Genomic DNA, 6165 nt, shown 5'->3' on the forward strand with positions numbered 1-6165 from the left:
TATACATATACACATACATGTGTGTATATATATATATATAATATATATATATATATAGATATATATATATATTATATATATATATATATATATATATATATATATATATATATATTATATATATATATTATATATATATATATATATATATATATATATATACATATACACATACACATACCTATATATATACATGTATGTATGTATGTATGTATGTGTCTCTGTTTGTCCCCCATCATCGCTTGACAACTGATGTTGGTGTGTTTATGTCCCTCTAACTTAGTGGTTCGGCAAAAGACACTGCTAGAATAAGTACTAGGCTTACAAAGAATAATTCGTGGGGTTGATTTGTTCGACTAAAGGCAGTGTTCCAGCATGGCCACAGTCAAATGACTGAAACAAATAAAAGAATGTATATATATATATATATTATTGTCTTTTAACTGAATTCAACAAGCAACAAACTCACCTCTAAACAGAAGAGAAGCAGGACTTTTCTCACTTTACAAACCTGAAAGATAAATAAAAGTAAAAAAAAGAATGAAAGAAAGGAATTTTGGGATTGGTTGAGTAGTTGTGGAAGGGTTCAAGGATAGATAGAGAGAGAAAGAGAGGAAGAAAAGAAAGAATAATTGACAAGAGAGAAATACAAAGAGAGAGAGAGAGAGAGTTAATGAGGAGGAAAAGATAGAGAGGTCCAAGTAAGAGAAAACAACATCCTTAGATGAATAATAATAGGATGTTGTTAGTAATAGGATGTGTGCTAGATATGTAATTGTACCTTGTGTGTGTGTGTGTGTATGTATGTATGTATCTATCTATCTATCTATGTATGTAGGTATGTATGTAGGTATGTATGTGTGTGTGTGTATGTGTGTGTGTGTTGTTAGTAATAGGATGTGTGCTAAATATGTAATTGTACTTTGTGTGTATGTATGTATGTATGTATGTATGTATGTATGTATGTATGTATGTATGTATGTATGTATGTATGTATGTATGTGTGTGTGTATGTATGTATATATGTATATATGCATGCATGTATGTATGTATGTATGTGTGTGTATGTATGCATGTATGTATGTATGTGTATGTGTGTGTGTATGTATGTCAGGTCATACTTGGTGGTATTGGTAACATGAAACCCAGTACAGTTTGTTCATGACTAAACTGGCAATATTATGGCGCCTGGATGGTCGGGAGGGGTTTCAGAGACTCCTAGCGTTTGTTTAGACATGTGTTTCTAGAAGGAAAATTCTGATGTAACATCTGTGACTCTGTTTGCATCCAATGCTGTGGACTTGTTCTTCTTTTTGGAAGAATGCATATGTAGCGAGGCACAAGAAGCCAGTGCCATTTTGTATGAGAACTCATCGGTAGCCATTACCATGTCCAAGACTGGAGCGAGATCTTGCCTGCAACCATTTGCCATGCACAAGACGACAACAAGACTCTCGTCGGCAACGACTATTTAAGCAGGAGAATTTAGACATTCTTTCTCTTTCTTCCTTCTTGCTTACGCTGAGAAACACTGTGAAGCGGGCAACTCACAGCAGACTCTTATCCTGCTCTACTTCACCTGTTATCTCCAGATGTATTGAACCTCACATGAATGGAGCTATAACGAACCACATGCTTCCATAAAGATAGTTACTGGGAGTGAGCCACACGAACGAGAACTCAAAATAAATGACTATTGAATTGCACTCTGCTTGTAAACTTCTTCTTTTTGTTCCAGATCCTTAAGACTACCGAAATAATTATAATGGGAGAAGGAGATACTCCACAGGTATTATAAATCTTCAATTCCATTATACATATGTTCTTTTCTACTCTGGGCACAAGGCCCAAAAGTTTGGGGGAAGGGGCCAATTGATTAGAATTCATATGTTGATAGAGAGTGGAATTATCCCTGTGCAAGGTTTTTCTTTATTTTAAAAAACTTTTGGCACTGACATCGTTTGAGTTTTAAGATCTCTACCATGTGACGCTCGTTATGGCTGGTATGGCTCTCTATCAATTATGACGACAAAGATTCCGGTTGATCTGATCAATGGAACTGCCTGCTCATAAAATTAACAAGTGAGTGGCTGAGCACTCCACAGACATGAGTAATCTTAACGTAGCTCTCAGGGAGATTCAGCAGACACAGAATGTGACAAGGCTGGCCCCTTTGAAATACAGGTACCACTCATTTTTGTTAGTTGAGTGGACTGGAGCAATGTGAAGAAGTAAAGTAACTTGCTCAAGAATACAATGTGCAGCCTGGAATCAGACTTACAATCTTACAATCACAAGCTGAATGCCCTGGCCATTAAGCTTCTCAGATTCTCTACGAATGGTCATATAAAAATAGGTTCATGAACGGTTGTATCGTATAAGAGACACAGTCGCACGCGATCCCATTCTTAATAAGCCTTTACTGACCAGTTTTACATGCAGCGGCAAAACACATAAGTGTGGAATTTGGTTCACAGTTCATGTTAGTATCAGCCTGGCAACAGGTAATAACAGATGGCTTAAGGTAGTTCTTAGAAGAAACTAGAACCCAAGAACAGATAATTGATTTACCGTTTATGAGGTACAGCGTAAGAGTTCCATATCAAGATGTTGCATCTCGCAGTTGAGATTAATTGAATCACTCATTGTGTTTATCTTTCTCTTGATATGAGTATACTTCCAGATATATTAACTGTAGCCGTTTTTTCCGTGGCGAGAATTTCACCTAACCGCTATAGCTGAATCTGTAGTTGTCTTGTGTACAAATTAAATCTTCGATGTTTGTCGATTGGTTCTTGCTGCGTCTTCATTATATATTTTGCTTGGTTATTTTTCTCTAGTTATAGATATCTCGTAACAGTTCTTTTCGTGGTGATATTTTCACACTAACAGTATGAGAGGTATCTGTAACATCTTGTATTAATTGTGGTCGCCTGCCTTTCGAACTGGAACTTGGTCAAGTATGCTCTGTGTGGTCAGAGGTTTGCCCTGAGAAGGACTGGAAACCTAAGACCAGCTCTGTGGTCAGAGACTTAGCTCTGAAAAGAACTAAAAGCCTAAGACGAATATTTGTCTGAAAAACCTTCTTTATATAAGGTTTATACGGCTCCAAATGAACTTCAGAAATGGAAAGCTGTGATTGGCTGCTTGGAACTATGGCACGAAAATAAGCGGAGGCAAATCGCGTCACGTGATAACCAGCGGTGCGAACGTAGTAGAGACCAACGTGACAGCCAATCGAATTAGTGTTTACAACAATGTTGAACTAGCCGAAGATGTTTGTAATCTCGAATGAGATTATTCTTAATACTCTTCTCAAACAGTGAAGATAGCGATGAGAGAACGATATTGCTACAGTCATAACCAAGAAAGGCAAAACACACGACGAAAAATTACATGATAAAATAAAGGTACTTGTCAATGCGGGTGGTAAGCTCTCTTTATACCTCCTACAAGAAGTACTCATCATGGTCACATCCCCTGTAAAAGAGTGTGGGTCTCGAGTAGGACTGAAAAGCCACATCTCTGCAACTCATGTTTAAAAGAACAATCCTGTGATGGCATTGCATGAAATTGAGTGGCAGCCATCATGTATGTATATATGTGTGTGTGTGTGTGTATGTATGTATGTGTGTGTGTATGTATGTATTTATATGTGTGTGTGTATATATGTATGTATAAATGTATATATGCTTCTTATGCCCAGTTTTTCTCCCAAGATGCTTACACTCTGTCGAAAATGCACACTGACATTGCACATGTAGCAAAGCATTCTAGCTTCATTTCTTTCAAGTCTTTACATGTCCTCTGCAGTCACAACCCATGTTTCACAGTTATATAGCATAGCTATTTGCTCACAGACATCATACAATCTGCCTTTCACTCTGACAGAAGCTCTTCTTTGTTACCAACAAAGGTAAAAGCTCTCTGAACTCTGCCCAGTCCATTCTTATTCTAGCAGCTATGCTCTCAGAACATCCACCTCCACTGTTGACTTGGTCACCTAGGTTACGGAACCTATCTACTACCTCTAAGTATCACTGATGGCATTTGGTGAAGTTTATTTTCTGTACATTTCTAGTGTTTATTGTACCTATACATCTGTCACACACTAAGACTGCTTTCTTTGCTAACCTTCCTCTGATATTGCTGCACCTCTTATGTGTCCATAGCTTGCACTGGGTACACCTTAGGGAGTTTCTACCTACATATTTATTGAGCAGGGCCATCTCCTTTAAGGGATTTGTGATTCGTCTGTTTTTCTACTTACAAAGACTTTGGTTTTTGCTAAATTAACTCTTAGGCCCTTTGATTGTAGGCCTTACTTCCACATCTGATACATATTTATATTTAGGGTAAAGACCCCCTTTGGTCATGAATGACCATAGGATTGCACCTAGAAAGTTACCCTCTGAGACTCAAGTCCAGGCAAGGCTGTTTGTGGAAGACCAGTAGTTGCCCATGCATACCAGCTTCCTCTCTCCATGCCACCAATGTTATCCAAGGGAAAGGCAATGGCCAATACAGCTTGGCACCAGTGGCATCACAACTCATTTCTACAGCTGAATGAAATGGAGCCACATGAAATAAAGTGTCTTGCTCAAGAACACAACAGACAGCCTGGTCTGTGTATCGAATGCACTACTTCATGATAGTGAGCCCGATGCACTAATCACTGTGCCATGTGCCATGCCAGTGACACGTAAAAAGCACCATCCAGTCATGGTCAATGCCAACCCCCTCTAGCCCCTGTGCTGGTGGCACGTGAAAAGCACCCATTACACTCTCGGAATTGTTGGTGTTAGGAAGGGCATCCAGCTGTAGAAACTTTGTCAGATCAGACTGGAGCCTGGTGCAGCCTCCTGGCTTCCCAGACCCTGGTCAAACTGTCTAACCCATGTCAGCATGGAAAGTGGACGTTAAATGATGATGATAATGATGATGATGATAAATTGTACTTGTATGGTTATGTGATATGTATGGTTGAAGATATCTGCCTAAAGATATCTGAATGTGGAGGAAACCTGTGGAAGAGGAAGACCCAGGGAGATGTGGGACAAAGTGCTGAGAAATGATCTTCAGACGTTGAGCCTCAGAGAGGAGATGACAAAGGTCTGCAGCTTTTAGCGATTTGCTGGGCTTGAGAAGACCCATCGAGTTAAAATCCAGGACATAAAAGCATGTCTTTTATATCCAGGCCTGCACCACCACCAAAACTCATCTCTCTCCTCAATACCTTCACCCCTTCCCCACCCATGCTCACCACCGCTTTATTCCCTCCCCCCTCCATTCTCCCTCACATACTTACCTGCACACAGCCATGTTCTTGTTGAATCCCTTACAATATATATAGGTGTAGGAGTGGCTGTCTGGTAAGTTGCTTGCTTACGAGCCACATGGTTCCAGGTTCAGAACCACTGCGTGGCACCTTGGGCAAGTGCCTCCTACTATAGCCTCAGGCTGACCAAAGCCTTGTGAGTGGATTTGGTAGACGGAAACTGAAAGAAGCCTGTCATATATATGTATATATATATGTGTATGTGTGTGTATATGTTTGCTTGTCTGTGTTTGTCCGCCCCAACATCGCTTGACAACCGATGCTAGTGTGTTTACGTCCCCGTAACTTAGCGGTTTGGCAAAAGAGACCAATAGAATAAGTACTAGGCTTACAATGAATAAGTCCTAGGATCGATTTGCTCGAATAAAGGCGGTGCTCCAGCATGGCCGCAGTCAAATGACTGAAACAAGTAAAAGAGTAAAGATTAAAAGAGATATACACCTAATACCCCTTCCCTCTACCTGTGCCCATTAGCTCAGCCCTCCACCAGCTCCCTCTCACCCTCTCCATTCCTTGGTCCACTTCCTTATATACACCTTCCTGTAAGTTGGGTGTATGGCGCTCTTCCTCTTCCCATCACACCTTCACCGTCTTCTCTCTCTCCTCCACTAGAAGTAGCCATGTTTCTCTTCTAATGCTAGACACCATTTCTGTCTCTCAGTACTCCTTTCCTCCTCGGTTGAGGGGTCGTATCATGTAAGTTACACGGTAACCTCACAGCAGCGGAGGCTTCACTAACCCCCCTCCACACACACCTATGAAATGGTTGGTGTCAGGGAAGGCATCCAGCTGTAGAAACAACGTCAGAGCAGACTGCAGAGCTTGGT

The sequence above is a fragment of the Octopus sinensis genome, linkage group LG4 (genome assembly GCF_006345805.1).
Source record: "Octopus sinensis linkage group LG4, ASM634580v1, whole genome shotgun sequence".
NCBI classification, from domain to species: domain Eukaryota; kingdom Metazoa; phylum Mollusca; class Cephalopoda; order Octopoda; family Octopodidae; genus Octopus; species Octopus sinensis.